The 21,765-nt window shown below is 39.6% G+C and overlaps 1 protein-coding gene across 1 annotated transcript in view; it reads right to left on the minus strand.

The window, feature by feature from the left end:
• The window catches only part of hs2st1a (heparan sulfate 2-O-sulfotransferase 1a), a 34,406-nt gene that overhangs the window by 11,752 nt on the left and 889 nt on the right, over positions 1-21,765 (minus strand). The gene's annotated exons all lie outside the window — the stretch shown is intronic.

Consider the following 21,765-nt stretch of genomic DNA (forward strand, 5'->3'; position numbering starts at 1 on the left):
GTAATTAAAGTGTATCTTTTTTTCAAAATAATGTAATGAAATGTATTATTCTGGTAACACTTTAGGATGGGGAACACATGTTCTGTTTTATATGTGTATAAACAGCAATTATTGCCACTTATCACAAAGTACTCACTCACACCTTGTTCATTGTGACTATATTCCACCCTTAATAGCACGATATTAACTATGAAAAACACCTTAAATACTGATTATTACCAGGAAAAAAACAGAACTTATCAATTCACTTTTGTGAAAACTAACTTCTACTAAACTCCCTAAGTACCAAGAGAGAAGTAATTCACTATTAATGATACCTGCTCTTTTAAATAACTAAACTAAACTAGTATTTATAGCATCATACTGGTATAAAAGAGTAGAATAAAAGTGCAATGGGTTGCGAAGTTTGCCGGTTCGCTTGGAGTTTGTATGTTCTCCCCGTGCTGCGTGGGTTTACTCCGGGAACTCCGGTTTCCTCCCACAGTCCAGAAACAATACAGAGGTTGATTGAGAACTTGGGGAAATTATCTGTAGGTATGAGTGTGTGTGTGAATGGTTGTGTGTTTTTGTGTCTCTGACAGACTGGCCTCCTGTCCAGGGTGTCCCCTGCCTCTCGCCCATTGAAACTAGGATAGGTTCAAACCCCCCCGCTCCCTCATACGGGGTTAAGCAACACAGGAAATTAATTAATTAATAATCACAACGAACAAGGTATTAATAAGTATCTTATTAATAGTCCATATGTGATTCCCATTTTAAAGTGTTTAAAGTTTTTATGTGCTTGATTTGGTTTGAAAACATTTGGTTGAGACTTAAAATAGAAAATAAACATCTATTCAACTGTACTTTTTATTATTATCACCTTGGGTTTTGACCTTTTATTAACTAGTCCTCCTCATATTCTTGCCACTTTATCTCAGTTCTTTCTGAATTGTGATACTTATTCGCAACTGGTACTTAAGTATTAAATCATTACTTATTATATATACAACTGGCAAATCAAGATTTTCAAGCCTGGCTCCTGACAATCGCTCATTGTGTTTCCGTAGGAGAATGAATTGCCGTTCCTTCATATCAACTTTGCCAAGGCAGCGGAAAAGACTTGCACTCTTCATTATGAGAAAACACACACAAACAAAAAAAAACACCATCTTTTGATGCCCTTGAGCCTTTTTTTTATCCCATCTGAATTGGTCTGAGATTGACTGGCGTTGACAATGCCTGAGAGAGCTCTGGAAGATTGGTGTGTGTGTGTGTGTGTGTGTGTGTGTGTGTGTGTGTGTGTGTGTGTGTGTGTGTGTGTGTGTGTGTGTGTGTGTGTGTGTGTGTGTGTGTGTGTGTGTGTGTGTGTGTGTGTGTGTGTGTGTGTGTGTGTGTGTGTGTGTGTAGGACACAAGAGCACCTAATATCCGTGGGAGCCCTCAGCAGAGCCAACAGGATTCTAAATCTCTGCATTGATTCAATCTTCTGGCTACTGTTACAGCTTCCGAGGACCGATCAAGACGTCATCTTCGTCACACACACTCTCACACACACTCACACACACACACTCTCACTGCCCCCTGTCTTACACCACCCTGAGCAGCTGTTAACGTCTCCTCATCAAAGCTGGATCTGGTTACGTTTGGGAGCCGCACTGCACCCACGCGCTGGCGGGGCGTCGCGGGGACGTTGCCAGGTGGGCTGTGGCGGCTGGAGGCCGTCACCCCCCCGCGGCGGGACAAATGTAATGGAGACGATCGTTCACACGTCCGTGCGGTGCCGCCACTCGCGCACAACAACAGCAGGACGCGTCGCTATGCTGGAATTCCAATGCCTGAGCTCAAACATGGACGCGGGATTAGTTTTTATTTTTATGAGCACAGGGGGGGAAAGACGGAGGGATTCGAGGAATTATGCAGTAAAAAGGTTGTCTGATGACGGACAGCAGGTGTTCTTCTAGATCGGGCCTCGCAAAAGTGCGGCACAGGAGCCATATGGGGCCTTTTGTCTGTATTTATCTGGCTCTTAAACTTTACTTCTTTTATGTTTTTACTAATTATTTTTTGTCGTAACCAAATGATCTTTTTAAAATTACTTTTAAACAATAAAATAATCTTCTTTTCCGAAATTAAAAAATACATCGCAAGACAATAACAGTAAAGAGCGCAGACCTCTGCCAAACAGCTCACCACATATTTGGGATTATTTTATAATTAAAGTCATGTTCCTATTTATGTTCCATTAATGCTCTTTTTTTATTTAATCTTAACGTGAAAGTATATTACTGAATATTGAATGATTTAATTTAACATTTCAAATCAAAATCTTTTATTGCCAGTGGTGTAAACACAACATAGGATTTATTTTGTGCTGGCGACACAAATGTTGGAACTTTTATATTTTTCATTGAAATGGTCATGTTTTTTTATTATTATTTATTAATTCAGTATAATTGTATTTAGAAAAGCTAATATTTAGATAATTCATAATTTTAATAAATTCAGTTTGTTCACACATACAGTTGGAAATTCTTATTTCAAGGGTTTTAATTAAATTTAATATTTTAATTCTGTAGCCTTTTATATCCAATATAAATATGTTAGTAATATTGTGCCACCAGACATTATCCAAAGAGTACTTACTTGAAAACTTTCAGTCCATCACATGATTGATCGCACTATTATACCAACATTCTAGTTTAATTTTTTAAGGCTAAGATCTAAAAAATATTGAATTTAAAAAACATATTTTGGAATTAAAGGAATTAGAATATCAGAAAATCGATTTATTTTTTAATTAAATATGTTAAAAACAAATTGAAAATAAACCAATTCAACCTTTCAATATAGAAATTATTTAATTTTAATGATAAAAGAACAACAACAATTCTAAGCTTGACCATTTAAAATGTTAAATTTACCCATTCAAATATTCTGATTTAATTCAGTTCAATTTTTCCATATCAATATTGTCATTTCAAAGCAAAGGTATCTCTAGACACAGTTCAAGTAAGACTATATTGTAGAAAAGAAAAACAGATCCCAGCAACTCAAAAACGAGTGAATCACAGGGAAACTGATAAACTTCCTCAAGTTTACAGTTACAAGCTTTTTTTTTTTAGCTTGTAAATTGTCTGGCAACGATCCTTAACGGCTCTTTCTATCGTAAACAGAGCCGACCCCAGCCCGGGACTACTTGCATAAAAGTGGTGATTAAATGAAGCTTATTTTCTGTTTATTTAACGCCACAGTGGATTGATAAACGGACGTTTACGATCGTCCATCATGTGATCCGGAGACTAAATCTCAGACTATTAAAATGTGAAAGGACCACAGCTACTGTGTCCCTAACGACAAGACCCCAAACTATGTTAAGACCCCTAAGAAAAAAAGAAAAAAAAAAGCGCCTGTGAAAGCCGTGGTAGGGGGGGGGGGGGGGGGTTTCTCTGTGCCAAGTCTGAAGACGGTGTCCAGGGAAGGGGAGGCTTTGTGGCAGACGTGCCATTCACTCGGGTCTGGCAGGAACAACTTGATATCAGCGGCCGCACACACACCAACTTAAGCTCGGCTCTCCCTTCTGAGGTCATTTAATTAGAGAACAAAAGCCTGAATTACGGCGACCACACAGCGGGCGCCTTTTCATTCCACATTTCCGTCAGTGGCTTTTTCCCCTTCCAGCCGTCTCCGTGCATTAAAAGCTAATTATGAAGCGTGAAGCCAACACGGGTCTTAAACATTGTGACAACAGCAAAGCCCATTACCCAGACTTCCACACTCCTAGTGGGGCAGGAAGGAAGCTGGTAGTTGAAATTATTTACTGGCGCAATTTCGCGGCTGATCACACGCGACTATTACCCAACCATCGTTCATGTCCTGACGCTCGATCCGGCGACGGGCGCTCGTGTATTATTGTCATCACATTACATCTGATGGTATAATAAAGTGGATGGAGCGGATGATCCTTTTTCTCCAAACCAGCTCATAAATCCATCAGATCGCAGTCAAGGCTCTCGGCCCCCCCCCCCGGTCCATCCCGGGGGCTGAAGGCGGGTAATAGAGACCCGGGCCATGAGGCGTCCCGCTCTTATGGTTCCGCTCCGATGCCACTGAATTGCAAAACTCAATGGAGGATGACGGGGAAGAGGATCTAAGTTGGGGCTGTGTTCAAAAAAAAATTAAGTCGCTCTCCCTTTTCGTGGAGATGCGAGAAGACAAAAACGCCGGAGAGTTCCTGGTGCCAGGTTTCCGAGGGGGACGGTTATGTCACCCCTTATTCAGAGAGTGACGGGCGGAGGAAAGAGGAAAAGCTTCTGACTTGATTCAAAACTCGCACCGTCATTGTTATTTAGATGGAACTTTCTAACCGTGATTGGAAAAAAAACGCCACTTCAACAAATGACAGACATCCTTCGTTCACGGCTTTTCACGGGTCAGGACCGGGAGAAATGGAATTGTAACCAGAGGCCGGTCATGGACTCCAACAGCTGGTTCGCATCCGTCTTGGACTGGAGGACATTTGCACTTGACAGTAAGATACAAACAAGGTCTGATTTACACGACTCTCACGGGTTCATTTGTGGTGAAAAGAAAGACTGTAAAAAGTATTTTCTCACATGTGTCCGACTCAAGGATCGGAGGATAAATCTGGACATGAATGTTGCTTTCAATCATGTTGATATTGTGACCTATGAAGAGTTTAAGATGAGATAAAGAACAGTGTTTATGAACGTCCAAAAGTAAACAGAGACTTCCAATAAGAATAAAACTGATTTTGATGTTTGGTAAACATGGGAATTTGATGTCTGCCCACCAGGCAGCTCAAGATTTTGGCCCTTTTTGTGATTTTGAAACTCATTTCTTATTTATCAGGCTTTTCTTGTTTGAGAAACTTAAGAAGTATAATATAAATATTACCGTATTCTTCAGACTTTGAGGCGCCGTTAAAAACTTAAAATCCTTTTCTCACAAATAGACGGTTGATAACAAATGATATCGGGTTTACTCCGGGCACTCCGGTTTCCTCCCACAGTTCAAAAACATACAGAGGTTGAACTTGGGGAAATTGTTCTGCGTATATGACTGTGTGTGTGAAAGGTTGGCCCCCTGTCCAGAGTGTCCCCGTCTCTAGGAACTAGGATAGGATCCTGCGACCCCCATAAGGTACAGTAATACACGGTAGAAAATTAATGATTGATATTGTGCTTAATAATCCAGAAAATATGGTATTCTATGCCATCCTTTCATAATATTCACTTAAATGTGGACATTCCTTGCTGTGTCTCAAATCGCATACTAGCGTACTCAAAGTTACTATTTTTAGTGCGTAAGTGCGTCTCAATTCTTAGTATGCGAAATTTAGTGCGCCATGTACTCTAAATTGTTGTACTAAAACGCACAAAAAACGTGTAAGGTTCGATGGACACTATCTACCCTAAACGACCGCCATCTTAGTGACATTTTAAACGGAAGTTACGTCATATATATATGCATATATATATATATATATAAATATGCATATACTTACATGTGCATTTTCAGGAGTAGTAGAAGGACGACATGTCTTCGGTGCTGATACCGGCGTAAATATATATCGCGAATATTTCGTTTCTCATATTTTTTCTTTATTTCTTCTTCCAAACTTGCAAAACTTGCTGCCAGCAGGTGTCGATAGCATTCCGACAGCTGGTTTTAACCATCGTTAAAAAGTAGTAGAAGAAGAAGCTGTCGTGTGATTTCCTGTTGTGTTTGATTTGAGACATACTATCTGTCAAGAATTTGCATACTAGTTAGTATGTACACTATCCTGATGCATACTAACTTCTAGTATACTAAGAGAAGTATGCGATTTGAGACACAGCACTGGTCTTTTGGAAAATTACATAAACCACATCTCATGAAAACATTAAAAAGCTGATCAAACCAAAGGCCAAATTTTTGATGTGACCTGCAGGGGCAAATAATTACAGTATACAGTCATTCCGCTACACATCATGGTTTGCCTGCTGTGGTCTCACCTATTTGCAGATTTTTTTTCATACAATACTGCATATTTAAATATAGTGTTTCATTCCTGACTGACACGGCTACAACACGACATGTACAACAACCCCATGACCGACGTAAAACCCTGAATTTAACAGAAAATAAATTAATCTTCAGTTTAGTTTTTAAAACAGGAGGAAAACAACGGTGCAGATGAGGTTGAGGACGCATCGCCGGCTGTAATATATTTTACAACGCGAGTGATCACTAAGGAATAACATGTATATACTGAAATAGTCTAGGTTTTTGAGAGTATAAAAACTGCGTGAGGATGTGAAGAATGTTCGTGAGTGTTTGTGAAAGGTTAAAAAGAATGATAAGGCCTCTACATAAAAAATAAGATGGCACTATTTTGCTGTATTGGTTTATTGTTTTTTTTTATAACGTAGTCCCCACAAAAATCTAGGGTATCTGTATTCGGTACAATAAATGGCTCGGGGATTATAAATTGCACTAGCTAAAAAATACTTTAATAGAGAAGAAAAAAACATATATGACGTACATTTTTTCTGACAATGCTAGATATAGAGGTTGTTGTTTTGAAAGCTTTTATCACTGGAATTTTTGTAATTAAAATAAATTAAATTAATAAATATAAATAAAATAATAAAATATTATTATAGTATAATAATAATAATAATAATAATAACAATATTATTATAAATAAAATTAATAAAATTCAATTTAAATGATTACTTAGATTTTTTTCCAAGTACATTAAAATAATTAAAAGGAACGTTTTCATTCAAATCCAACACAATCCGTTTCCATGTCGTATGTTTTTACTTACTTAATTATTTAGCCTGCAATCAATGCTAGTACACACAAATCTTGTAAATGACCTTCTCACGGTCGAGAGCAGGAACTGAAATATCGGCAGACTTTCACTCTGACACTGTTTCCGATGAAGTCAGCTCACGCTAATGTACAGGAAAAAAAAAGGACAGCAGTGGTTTCCGTGCTGCACTCACCCTCCAGATTTATCTTTTAAATCTGATTAGAAAGCAAAAAGAGCTGCTGAGCTATGAATCACACGCTGACTCTAATATATGCAATAGGAACGCCGCACTATTAGAATTCTAATCAACAGATGCACCGGCTGCAGTGAAGAAGTCAAAACACATAGACGTGTGAGGATCTCCTCATAGAGTCCGATAAATAATGAAAGTCCGTGTCCAGGAACTGCAGCTTCCCGGAAAAAAAAAAAAAAGAAGGATTTCTCATTGTTATGACTGTCACGCCAGTTCTGCTTTCATACGGAAAGAGAGAAATTCAGCATGGGTGGTAGGAGTCGGGGGGAGTGTTGGGGTCACGAGGAAGGTTTTCCCAAAACACACTCGCAACAATGCAAGCATGAGGGGGGGGGGGGTCGTGACGCGACGTGAGCGATGATGATTAAACCCAGCAAACAGTTTTTGGTAAAGGTCATCCGTCCTGAAATAAAACTCTGAATGACTTTTCGGGGTTTTGCCTGATCAACCGTCACACGGGTGACGTTGACGGCGAATTTTCCGACAAACTGGGCTTTGGACACCGAGAGCAGACAAGGCCGCCCTTGTCACGTTGACAGACAACACTGCACAGACACTGTGTAAGTGGATTAGGGTAAAGGTCTCCAGACGATAATGAGTCAAGTGAAGGTCATAGAAGGAGCTTCGAATAGAAACCTCACATGAAAGACCCTTTTTTTTGGGGGGGTCGGGGGTAACAACCGCAGAAGTTTGTGACTCTGGGCATGTTTACAACAAGGCTGCAATGTTCCCAAACTTGAACACAGAAAGGGGCCAAAATTAAAAATAAATCTAATTTTCAAGCTCAGACTCCTGCAGTGCATACTGGGAATTCTATTTTTATACCTGGAAGTTCCTTGACAGTACAACAAGAACATTTAGTCAAGGGAAATACATTAGTACTTATGAGGTGTGGCTTTTGTCGACGACATTTGATTAAATATTTTGGAGTCAAAAAACCGTTCCCTTAGAAAAAAAAACAACTAAAACTGGCTAAATATCAACTAAAAACCAGAACTCGCATTAAATACTGTGCCAATGTGAAATCAATCAATCACCTTTATGTTATTTTTTTCCACTTTGCTTTGGCATCGTTTTCCATTAAAGTACATTCACAACTTTATTGACACTAAACAGTCACAGAAGCTGGCGTGTTAAGGTCCATCCGTCCACAACTGAATTCTATTTCCCCCCCAGTGCAGTGTGGCAGTGCCGTTCCGGATTGGACTCAGCGTGAGTGATTGATTCGCTTTGATGGGAAAAATAACAGCACTACTCGATTTGGTGCGAGTCCAGGGGAAATAAAAAAACTATGCTAAATGTCTCAAATGTGTGCGATGTGTTGTAGGAGCCACTATGGCGCGTAAAGAAAAAAAAAAGTACTAAATGAATATTTGTAGGATAAACTTAAATGGATGCACAGCTACTGTTGCATTTACAAGCTAACAACCACAAAATAGTCAAACAACAGTTTTTGCTTTAGCTAAATAATAGCCAGCAATTTTTCATAAACAATAAAAAATAATACATAAAAAATAAAATAAGAAGAAGAACATAAAGAGGAAGAACAAGATGACACAATCTAAGTCTAAAATATAAGTCGCACTGGAGTATAAGTCCCATTTTTGGGGGTAATGTATTTGATAAAATCCAACACCAAGAACCGACATGTCATCTTGAAAGGCAATTTAAAATAAAAATAGAGGCAACAACAGGCTGAATAATTGTACGGTATGTTACATGACAACTGAGTACGTGCCTGGTATGTTAACATAAAATATTAAGAGTTATTCAGATAACTATAGCATAAATAACATGCTAAGAAGTTTACCAAACCATCCGTGTAACTCCAAATAACTTAAATCCAATGAAATCTTCATCCTCGGTGTCACTTTTAAACAACTCCGCTAACTCCGCTTAGACGATGCGGCGCTTCCTCTTCTACGTCGAAATGATCAACACAGTCCTAGAGCGCCCTCTTGCGGTTTAGTGTGAAAATAACATGTGAAATGATATACCGGTAATAATGTGTTAATAATTTCACACAGAAGTCGCACCCCCGTCCAAACTATAAAAAAAAAAAACGTATAGTCTGGTAGGTCCTTACATTGTATTGTTTTCTTTGAATAAATCTATACCAAATAGTCATTAATAACTCGTACTTAAGTTAGACACAATTTTAGCACAACTAAAACTGATATAAACTGAAAAGACAGCTTTATGCATTTGTTTTTTAAAGGCTGGCAAAAACAACACCAGTGGGGACATGAGTCGGACTCATTTATTATTTAAACTCTTTAAGCCAATTCATTAGCATTTGATTTAATTTCTAAAACGCAGGAAACTTGGTGATAAAAAAGGAGCTTTAGCAGCAGCAGCGTTACACATTAATAAATATGACACACAACATTTGTTCAAGAGTAGCGAAGTTAAAAGTTCATGTTAGAAATAATTGCTACATCCATTTCAATATTTCAGGTCCTGGGTGGTGACGAACAGCGACATAATGATGTGCGACGCTGTAAATTCGGGCGCCGGGACTCCATCACGGTCGCTCGGCAGAACCCGGCTCGGCTCTCTGAGGTGGCATGATGGAGCAGAGGCATCAATATTGCAGGAGAATATCACGTTGAACGAGTCGGTGAGGAAGAGCCTATTGTTGTGGCGGGCAAACTGGATGGAGGACCCGGGAGTGATCACCACAAGGACATTGTACCGACGCCATTTCTCACTTCACTTGCTCTGCTGGGGCAACAACAAGCAAAATGCTGATGCTGCATATTTTGGTTTTTATTTACGTGTCAACACGTTTTTTTAAGACAGCATGCTAAAATGTCACAGTATGCACCTGGAACTCCAACATGTATCCAAAGCCAATTTTCAACACTTCAGTTTGTTAAGCTAGTGATAAAGGATGCTAGTAAAGTGGAGCTATGTTAATGCTAGTTAAGTATTTGTTCTGTTTTCATTCTGTGGTAAATATCTAAGCTTACATAATGTAAGTGTTCTAAAACGCTCAAATACTTCACTTGTTCTAGAACAAAACAAATGTTAGCATGTGCTAGCTGCTGCCACACATGCATTAATGATTCTGTTTTGTTTAATAATCCATTTTAGAAAAGAAGAACTGAAGATGAGGCTTGTTTGTGTAGTTATTCGTCTACTATTTTCTCTTTTTAAATAGAAAAGTTGCCCTGATTTCTTCCCCACAGTGTAGTTTTTCCACAATTGGAGTGACCTTTTTTACAAAATATAGATTATGTAGGTTTAATTTAAGGAAATGTTACATTTACTGTGTGCGGTTTGGTAATATGCATGCGATTGAGACCATATTTTGAATAGATTTCAATTTTTGCTCTATTAAAATTTGATAAGCAGACAGTAATGACTACAAAAAGGTGGTTAAATTTTTTTTTTGTCAGATTATTCATGTTCTGACCATTAAAAAAACAATATAATATTATATAGAGATACATTTTTATCGTTGACATCAAATAATCTTTCTTTGAAGCAATTTGTCTTCTCGTTTAGACTATTTATTAAACAACAGTAACAGTTTATTTTCCTGTCTAAAACACTGCAGTGAGAATTCTGACCTGCTCTAGTAGAAGAACTCACATTTCTCCGATCCTTAAAACTCTTCACTGGCTTCCAGTTTCTTTTAGGATCAACTTTAAAATTCTGGTTCTTACTTTCAGATCTATTCATGGTTAGGCTCCTTCTTACATCAGTGATCTGATCCAGCCTTACACCCCAGCTCGGGCTCTGAGGTCTGTGGATCAGAATCTACTGATGGTTCCTGAACACGGTTCAGGACCAGAGGAGAGAAATCCTTCCAGGCTGTTGCTCCTAAGCTTTGGAACGATCTTCCTCTCTCTCTGTGTTTGATGATCTACTGACTCCTTCAAGAAACATCTTAAGACATTTTTATTTGTGCAGAATTTTTCTTATTTTTTTGGGAATCCTGTGTTTGTCTTATGTGTCTTGATCTTTTAAAATATGCATTTAACTGTGTATTGTTTTTGATTATGGAAGGCGCTTAACAAATAACTATTACTAACCAACTTACTTACATTAGCACAACAATACTGACCGACTATACCAGGGCTCCGGAAAACTCTCCGGGTTGAGTCACAAGTTGTCTGGAGTAGAGTTTAACAGTTCTGTCTAATAAATAACACGGTTCTTAAGATAATTCTCCGTCTAAATGCGAGCCTTGTCTCGACACTAATGGTAACAATCAGCGCCGAGATGCACGAGATAATCACCGTGATTCAACCTGCCATTTCTCCACCAATATATCACAGCTGCGGTCGAAGCCGGAAGTACCGTCTGACAGATGAGCCAATAAAGTCTGGGAAAAACACAGACTTAAAAGCGAGGGGTGCTGTGTGCTATGGGGGGGTCGGTGGTGGTGGGGGGGGGGGGACATCGTTCTGTCTCCCTCGTCAGAAACCAGACGTCAGATGAGATTACGGAGCAATTTACACAGATGGCGGATCCCATCTTTCCTCCGCCTGGTTAAGGAAAAGCAGGTCTGACAGGTGCAGGGAGAAGGCGATGGCGACGGTGGGCGGGCGGCGATTGATTGGAGCAGATCTGTTCCTGGCACGCCGTGTCGATATCTGAGTGGAAGGGGAATTAGGCCGACATTTTCTGGAGCGTTTTTGCTCTTTAAAAAAAAAAGGCAGACGAACCATCAAACAAAGTCTAATCAAGATCGAGGTTCCTTTTACAGGAAACATAAACTCAGGGGGTGCGACGATAAAAACGACATCCTCTTTGATAAGATCAACTTGTTGTTTTGTTACCACGTCTCAGATCCGTGTCGAACGTTTCTTCTTTCCTACTCCCTGGACGATGATAGCGATGAATTAATAATGCTCGTAGGGGGAGTCCGGGGACAGACTAGTCACAGACTTAATGACGAGAGGAGGCGAACCTGTCGCCGCCGCACAACATCCTGTAAAACTCGTCCTCCCTCCCATCTTTTTCACAGCCAGTGTTTTGTCCTCCTCTTTCATCTCCTTATAGCGACAAGCTATAACATCCAAGCAGTCAAGTGTTCGCCGTGTTTACTGGGATTTACTGGGCACGTCTGTCACTCCCAACACGCTCGCCTTGTTTACGACACGCTGCCAACGACGACCCGTCGCCAGGCTGCTGCGTTTTTACTTGACTTTACTCCCATTATTTTCCACAGTCTTTGATCATTTCCACTATTCCCGTCTTCGTACAAGCCGGCGTTTAATCGCAGTTGTCCTGTTTTCCTTCTCGTCTTCTCCATTCCTTTTATTCCAGACTTCCATACACCCACACTTATTTCCTCCCTTCATCTGACTTTTAGTCATCAGCCCTGATGTAGCTCCCCCATCCTTCCTTTTCCTCATTTCTTACCTCTGCGAGGACCTTTTCTTTCCAATTTATTTGTCCTACCTTTTGAATGTGTGATTGGTCTTCCCTTCCCCCCCACCATCCTTGAGTCTCTACTTCCTTTTTTCAAATACAATCCTTTCTTCACCGACCCCCCCTCATTTCATCTCCTTATTTCTCTTCCAAATTAAACTTATCCTTCGTCATCTCCATTCATACCCGAATACCCGTCCGGTTATTCCTCTTTGCTTCATTCCTTCTGTCTTTTTATCCATTCCTACCTTTTCCTCCATACAACTCCACTTATTCCTATCCTTTCTTTCACCTCTCCTTTCATCTATTCCCATGAAAAAAAAAACTCTTTCTTTCTTCTGTAAAGGTCACCATTGTTTTTTTCTTTACTACTCCACTCCTACTTTCAATCCCTAGTACTCAGTCAATCTTCAGGTATTTCTCCATCCTCAAATCCCCTACTTTCTTTTCACCCCATTCTTTTTGCTCTCAATTTTCGCCATCATTAACTCCAGCGCTGCTATACACCTTCACTGCAACCCTTCCATCTCAGACTCCACTACGTCCTTTTATCCTTCCTTGCTATTCCCTCCGCGTCCAATCCCTCTTTACTTTTACTCTCTTCCCTTCACTCGTCCTTCCCTCTGTACCATTCTCGTCGCTCTCAAACTCAGCATTTATATTTAATACCTTTACCTGCCTCCCCTTCCTCTTTCTCTTCCTGTGTCCTTGCTTGTGTTCTTCCTCACTTTCCATCGTTCCTGAGGCGGCGTTATGAAGAAAAAAAGCGATGATACGTATATGTGGGGCTCATGGGAGACAAGGAGGAGAAACCTTGTTGGCATTGAAAAACTAATCTATTTGCAATAGTGTGTTGTGGGGGAAAAAGCATAAACAAAACAGTTACATTCTGATGAAATGAACTGCAATAACACGGTCTGTTTACTCCAGTTGTATAAATAAAATATAAATAAATATAAAAGCCTGAGTGCTCACTTAACACCTCTTTTTCTTCGATACTTTCTTTCCTCACCCGCTCAAGTTCATTAGCGACTGTTCGTGGGTGTGAAATTATAGCAGGTTTGTTTTTTTTAACTATAAATGGTGAAGGAGCTGCATTCGTACAGCTGTCAGACAACAGTCGGCGGCGGAAGTCAAAGTTGTGACGGTGTCAACGACGAGCGCTCATACCTGCTGCCACGAGTTTACGACCTCAAGGTGCATCGTCTTTCAAGCATGAGTTACAGACCAGAATAACCAAGAGCCTCACTCTTGCCCTCGGCACTTACTTACAAGTACTTTTATACTATTATATAAATGTATATATTGTTGCGATGAAATGAAGGTTTTCTTGTCTCGTCTTTCTTTGCAAGTTGTAGTTTTTATTAACAATGTTTTTGCTTTGTTTAAATCAGTTTTATCACCTCTCAACTGTACGAAAGGACAGCGTAACGATTCAAATAGAAGCGCCCTCTACTTCGCTGACAAAAAGTATGTTTTATATTTTTAAATCTATTGAGTTTTCTGGTAGTGATTGAACTATTTTTTTTTTAAGAGACGGTTTTAAGAGTCTCAGCTGTTGCAATGCATCATGGGACTTGACAGATGAGTGATGGGAACATTGACCATATTATCACGTGATGATGTCCTCGGACATATATTTTTCCTTTTTTTTTTTAGCATATGGCCTTGAGTTTCACATGCCTGACCTTAACAAGTACAGGGTTGACGGAACTTAAGGTCTTTTTTCAATTGTAATTAAAGATCGGATATGTTCATGTAAGAAAATTCAGTCCGTATGATGGTTAAAAAACAAATAGCAACAGTCAGAAGCGTTAAATCTAAAGAAGTATATCACTGTCTATCTAATCGAAACCCATTCACTTAAAGTAGATCAAGGCACAAATCATAACATCGGCACTTTCTGTAGAAAAAAATGCCAAAATTATTTGGAAAATACAATTTAATAACAAAATTGTCGCGAAATGAACGGATTTTTCCGCCTCAATTAAAGATACTTCCGATGTTAACGTTTAATTTACAGTTTAAATCCGTTATCCTGCCAATTATAAGATCATTAAAGGTTAAAAATAAGGTCCAGAATCATTTAGGAATATTTAGCTTCAGTTTCTGTATGTTAACCACATTAAAATGATAAAAATTAATCAATAAATGCTTGTTATTGGAGAAATATTCACTTGTTTTTTACAATCCATGGACACTAACCAGAGTATGAACAAATATAATCAATTCAATGTAAAACAAAGCACAAAATGAATAACACAAGTTGCCTCATGTCGCACAAAATGTGTCGCATTTCCTGTTAAACCAAGTTTCTTTTAACATCAAATCTTTGCTGACACAGTTACCAAAACCGGATTACACCGGGGGGGAAAAAACATATCGACAAAAAGCCACAGCAGGTTTCGTCAATTAATGTCAGCCAGAGGTTTATCTCTCCATCCAAGAGCTCAATAGCCATCAGTCAATCTCCACTTGGATCCACATGTGCGGTCGATATCTGCAGGGTCTTCGGTGCAACCGACCGCGGCGGGTTACAAAATGACACTCCTGGCCGGCAGTGACAAGAGTCGGAGAATAAAGACAGCTGAAATCACATGTGCGAGGCTGGAGAGAAGCCAGAGGAAGAAGAAGAGTGATGGGTGGGTTTGGATCGGCGTGTTCCTCTGGAACTGCCTCCAATTACATCGCGAGGCATGAAACCGTCCATAACAGCCTGATTAGCCCGTCTGTCATCCTGCTGCCGCCGCTTCAGCGCCGGTGGCTGTGCCACTTTGCTGCGACACATTCCCCCGCTCAGAGGTGCACGCCTGAGACATAAATCCTCCGGGGCCTCGGATCTAACAATACAACCCCAAAAAAAACATGCTTTAACACCAACAACCCCTGCGTCTCTCTCGCAGGAAGTCAATTTTCCACAGCAGGAGTCCTTCCATTAGACGCTCAAATGGCACGTTCCTGCGATACTCTCAGGAAGGGAAGCTGCTGACGGCTTATCGCGACAGATGCCAGGCAAAAAAACAAATGACTCATGCGCTCCTTATACCCCTATAGATAGCTGAGATGATGACCCTGAGAGTTCTAGGGCGAGTGCGGAAAATTAACATTTTTAAAAGTTGCTTGTGCATTTTGTTGGGCAAAAAAATAGCTTTGTGGTATTCGAACAGGTAATTTGAAAATGTAAGTATAAATAGAATTGTGAAATTGTGTTTGGTTTAAATTATTTGTTTATGCATGAATCCACAAAGTACATATCGCCGTTCAGCAGTTTTTTGCACACAGTACTGCATGTTCTAAGCTAGCTGGAGTCAGAAACTGCAATGCATTGAATAGAATAGAGTCTCTTTATTGAAAAAGTTGTTGACGGTGCTCTGCATTCAAATTCTGTTTGGCTCTAACTCTGCCCTGCTGGAAGCAAACAATACAATACACCATTTTAAATAAAAAAAATTTATAGTAAAAAGTAAGCAAAATATTTTTTTTTGACTAAGTGAATTGAAAAGAATGGAAATTCTTCTTTTTTCCTTTCGGCTGCTCCCTTCATGGGTCGCTACAAAAGAATGGAAATTATAAATAAATAATATGAGAATAGAAATGAATAATAAAAAATAACATTTTGTTTACAACATTACAAACAGGTGATTTATCTGAACAGCAATTAAACCACAGATCTTAGCATAACTTTCTAACTAACTTGTGGTGAACTCCCATGATGCCGTTCTACACACTACTCCATTTAGTCACGGCTGATCAGTCGCTACAATACTTTGATTTAAATTCTACGTCTGGGCTGCCATGTGTAAATTGATGGACAGCTGCCATCGGTGAGGGTGGGCGGCAAAGCATTACGGGAGCTGTTTAGGTCACCGTTAGTAAGAAGGTTGTTGAGGGGGATGGCGATGTTGAATTTCAATGATGTGATTTTATATAAAAGAGTGAAAAATGAAAGGGGGTAACAACTTCGCTGATTTCATTTAATGCAATGAGTTTTCGGAAGGTAAAGTCTGACTAAACAGATGTCCTGAAACAAAACGTTACAAAATAATTATATACATTAATCAAAAATTGCTTTTTTTTGTAATGAACAAAAGTTTACAACAGGCTCATGCAATAGTAACAGGTATTATCTATTGAGCGAAAACATCCTGATTCTGAAAAGGCAACAAAAATATATGACAATATATGCAGAGAAATTTGTGCACTTTCCAATTCAAGATTGAGTCAGAATATTTATTGAATCCCTTTATCTTGGTTACTGTTACATACTTTTTAAATGATTGTTAAATTTTTATATTTTGTATTCCATTTTTTGTGGACAATATCTGCAAAATACAGTATGTACATTTTGCTTTCTTAGGTACAAACATACACTTCATATTTCGTTATCTTAGGATACTTTTCTGTGTTTATCTCATTAGTGTTAATACACAAACACATCCCGACGCTGTCCTCGGGTTGACCTGGCCACTAGGGGGCTCCCTACACATCGAACGACAGCTCCAGATTGGGGGCTAGCGGCTTTCTGCAGGCAAAGTATTGAGACGTTTGTTGCCAACTGTCATGGAAGTCTCTCGGGTGATTCCACCAGCAGCTTCGAAAGACACAGACAAACTCGCCTCTAGGGAATCGCCGACAAAACTCTGCACCGTCCTAAATTGATTTTTTTCGGCAGCGTCATCCTTACAACGCTTCATCTGAAAAAACTCTATATTTCGTAATCAGATACAGCCTGGAGTCACAGAGAAACACTGGGCAATTACTTCTCATCGCTCGTGCGCTTTCACAGAAATAATGTGCTCGATCGTGCGGACACGACGCCGGCTAAACCGTCGTAAATTGAGAATAAATTCCCAGATACTCGCCGGTGACACATCTCCATTTTTCTGTATTCAACAGCTTCTTTATTCCTTCTTACACACAGAGACGCTTGTGTCTGCGGCTACACGTCATTCGCTAAATGGAAATTAAAGTATTTTTAAACACCCAGCTGATGCGACACACATTTCCGACGTGACCCGCAGGTCAAAAGGTCGCCAGATCTGGTTACGAGGGGGCCAGAAGGTGACGATTTAATAAGCGGGACTTTCTTTGAAACGACCCTGATCCTGCAAGACTGAGGACGAGAGGATGCAGTCGACTCCAGCAGCTTTTAAATCAAGATGTTTGGACAAAATTTGGTTTCAAAATACATGACTTTGTCAAGAGTTGTGTGGTCTGTAAGTTCAGCAACACCAGAGTCAAGTACTCCAAAACAACAAATTTATAATGTACAATAAAAGGTATTGTTGCCCCTCTATCATCATATCGTATCGTCAAGTGTATTTCGGGGGTCGCTGAACCCAATCGAGTTTCCAAGACGTGATTTGTTTAAGCTACGTTTGACTCTAGCTGCGTCAGACACACTGCGCAGGATTATTCAGCTCCGGGGCTGCAGAATTAGGGGTCAAAAAGTCCTCAAGGCCTTTTCCCCCCCCCACCCCCCAAATAGTAATCGCTGTTTATCGGAGGGAGGTATTTCCGATCTCCGGGCTTGTAAGTTAGCGTTGACCCAGCTGAGAGCAAGCAGTTGGAGGGAGATGCTGCCAGAATAATGGATTAGGCCACAGCAGGAGTCACAGCTGCATCGCCGCGTGATTGTGATGCAGGAGGAGAGACTCCTCGGCAAAAAAAAAAACCTCGGGACGCCGATTAGCTCGGGAGCATCTCGCAGCTCGGGAGCCCTGCGGGAGACGTCTAACGGGAAAGTTTCTCCACCTGCACGTCAAGGAAAACAGATCCCACGGAACTTCTGAGTAGCATGAGGAATGTATTCGAGTTTGTTTGTCGGGCTCGTGTGTAAAAGCACTTTAGTCGGTTAAATATAAATATTCAAGCTGTTGAAATAAAGAGAGCTTTGTTATCGTTTTATTGACAATGATGGTGCAGAAAAATAACAGTCTTGATCAAATCAAAGGACATTAGAAGCCCATGACCATGGGTTAGACTTTTCTAGACGAAAATATATTTTTAAAATTAAATTAGATTAGATTGACTTGAGGGCACATTCCCCAGAACATGATAAACCTGATGTTGTTCATCAAGTTTAAGTGTTAAACTGAATAATCTTCACACTACTGTTGTCTTTGACCCCAAAAATAGTTTAAAAATGCTTGTTTTTATAATTACATTTTCGAGAATTGTTAATAATGGGGAAAATGATTTAATTTTAGTGACGTTCTGCAGCTTTCTTTGAATTGAAAGGTTTTGAAATGTACTTGTATGGCCTCTAACCGCTCCAACCTGCTACGTTTAGTGCTAGAAATAAAGAAATGTAAAATGCAATTTTTAAACAACGCAATAAATGACTAAAATAGATCTAACTATGGTCGTCACATGCTGTTATTCTTTAGAAAACAACTTTTAGGGTTGCTTGGTAAGAAGGGCTTTTAAAACTTAGCATTGCTGCTAAGCTAACATTAAGTGGTTATTACACTGCAGGCTTGTCTTGTTTGAATCTAGCTTTTTTTATGTGAAACAAGCTACTGAAATCTTATATATACATAACAACCGTCCGTCGAGCCACATTAAAACTCTCCTTGAGATTGACACATTTGACACAAACAGTGTGATTAAAACTGTTGTTTAATCCTTTGTCTATTCATTTAATATTGATGTCGCTTCATGTTTTCTTCCTCTCGGTCCTAATTGAGTGTCTCACAGATGTGCCAGCTGTACCTGCCAGGGTGTCCCTTGTCTTCGGCATCAGTCGGTGCCGAGTTAACCGACAGCCTCTGTCTCCGAAATTTGTCCAGGCAGCACATATTTTCGGAGCTCCCATATACAGACGTCTGGCTATCCATCACAGTTGCTTTGTGCCAAGTCGACACATTCTCATGGTGGTGGTCAGCCCAGGGGGGGGGGGGGGAATGGCCTCTCAGGTTCTGCCACACGGTTGTGAGAGCCGCCCGAGGGAGATTGTATTTTTAACAGAGTGAAGCGCTTTACGACGGTGGTAAAGCATGTCAGGGGCCGATACAGTCATCAGAACACACTTTGGATATTTGGATCCGTGGAAGCCTTGGGGTGGAGGGGCCGGGACGGTGTAAATCATTGAAAATAAGTGGAAGTCACAAGAATGTCGGACTTAATTTTGTCGTTTAAAACATTATTTAACTAATAAATAAAGCCTTTATTTGTATCCAGTTAGCTCAGTGATAAAAGCAAGGCCGTGATTTTGTCAAGATAATTGGAGTTGAGAGTTAGGAGCGTGAGAAAATAACCATACATATAAATCAAGATACTTTTTTTCACGATATTAAACAGAACTGAATCTCTTTTTTTGCGTTCAAATCACATGTTATTTTTATCATAGTTCTGTATGGTTTATGTTTCAATAAAATGTGTATAAATTAAAATAATGAATAGTTAATTTTTGTGTTGCGATTAAACTTCCCGCCTCTAGATGGCAGCAGTCCTTACATCCTCCGCAGTTAAAGTAAGTAAGTAAGTCATTTTTATTTATATAGCGCTTTTCCAGACCAGGGTCACAAAGCGGTTAAACGATCAAAACAATATTCAATAAAATATATACTTTAAAGGTCACGATAACACTGAGAAAAACACAGGAGTTCCAGAAAATCAAGGAAAAGCCTGCACGAATAAAAACGTTGTTAAAGCAGTAACTAAATCCTGCAAGATCCTAGCGATGACTGAGGACGAGAGGATGCAGTCGACTCCAGCAGCTTTTAAATCAGATGTTTGGACATCATTTGGTTTCAAAATACATGACTTTGTCAAGAGTCGTGTGGTCTGTAAATTCTGCAACACCAGAGTCAAGTACTCAAGGCCAATACTACAAATGTTTAATGTACAATAAATGGTTTTGTTGCACCTCTATCATGATTCATATCGTATCGTCTAATTCATGCAATACACCTGGTATTTTTACACAGCAGCCTCGCCTCAGGAAAACGTTTCTTCATACAAACATGTGTACTATTGTCAATTATGTGAAGAATACCTAGAACACATAATTACTGTGGCGTAAGAGAATAATACGATCTCTCATGAAAGCACAGATGCTGATAGTTACACGTGTGCTTCCCACCCGCAACCACGGAAATATTTACCGTGGCCTCCGAGAACAAACGCTCTGCGGGGCGCCTCGCTAATAAAATGACACAAAAGATGGCGGGTGAACCCCTGAGGTACGACAACTGCGCCCTGGGGTGCCTCCTCAACTGTGCCATTCCTCAAAAAAAATCCCCACAGTGACGGCACCGCTGAGATAATCCCTCAATGTCCCAGATATTTATTGGGAACATTGCTCCTAATGGGAAGCAGCAACAAGATTTGAAACGGCACCGCATTTCAACCACATGAGAGTCGAGCGAAGAAAACTTAAAATGGAGGAAATTCAAGAATGTAACTTGAAAGTAGGACCTTCCTGTTAAAATGTCCGAATCCAAATTTGATCAGTTGTACTTTTGGTGGTACATTTCATTTGATCTCATTTTCTCGCCCCGACAGGTTACATAAGTATGTACCAGAGAGTCAGCTGCATCACTCTCACCCGTCTCTGAGGTCACAGGAACATGACCAGGTGGGGTGATAAAACTCACTCTGGCTCATGAATGCCTCATGTATTGCGAGTAAATGATGGATAAGATGCAGCATGCAATATAAATCAGTATTTATGGTGTGAATCCAGCGACAAACAGGGTTAGAAAATCTTCACTTACATACATTTTACTACTAAAACTGTTCATTTTTCTATCTATTTTCCTACGATTTCCAAATTAATATGGAAAATAGTCATTTGGAGCTCAAGGGACGCCTCATAATGAAATTGAAAAACGCAGTTATGAGACTGTAGATACTGTGACTAATTAGGATTTCAGTGTTGAGGCTAAACTTCCAAAAAAAATGGATGCGGAAGGAAGGAAATTATGTTAAGACTAAGATGAATGTAGGGGGTCTTCTGTGTTAAGACAGAGAGATGATTATGGATTAGTTGTCACTTTTTAAGAATAAAAAAATAGATTTCTTGTTGAAGAAAGTACAGTAATTATAAAACTGTTACAGCATTTGGAATAATGGAGAAACGTAAGAAAAAATCCTGTTAATGTCATTCAATTAATTTGATTTTATTCACTTTTTGGATTTCTCCATGTGTTATTTAGTTCTTAGTTCAATACATATATAATCTGGCTTTAACTTTTGTTTTGCCTCGTTGAATGAAACCCAATATTTGACTGTTTTTTTTTTTTATAGTAAAATCCAGCCTCAGGTTCAGGCAGATGCAGACAAAAGACCACTTGTGTGCACTATTAACCGGGACTCTGCGC

Source organism: Callionymus lyra, chromosome 16 (assembly GCF_982586985.1).
Source record: "Callionymus lyra chromosome 16, fCalLyr1.hap1.1, whole genome shotgun sequence".
In the NCBI taxonomy this organism is placed as follows: domain Eukaryota; kingdom Metazoa; phylum Chordata; class Actinopteri; order Syngnathiformes; family Callionymidae; genus Callionymus; species Callionymus lyra.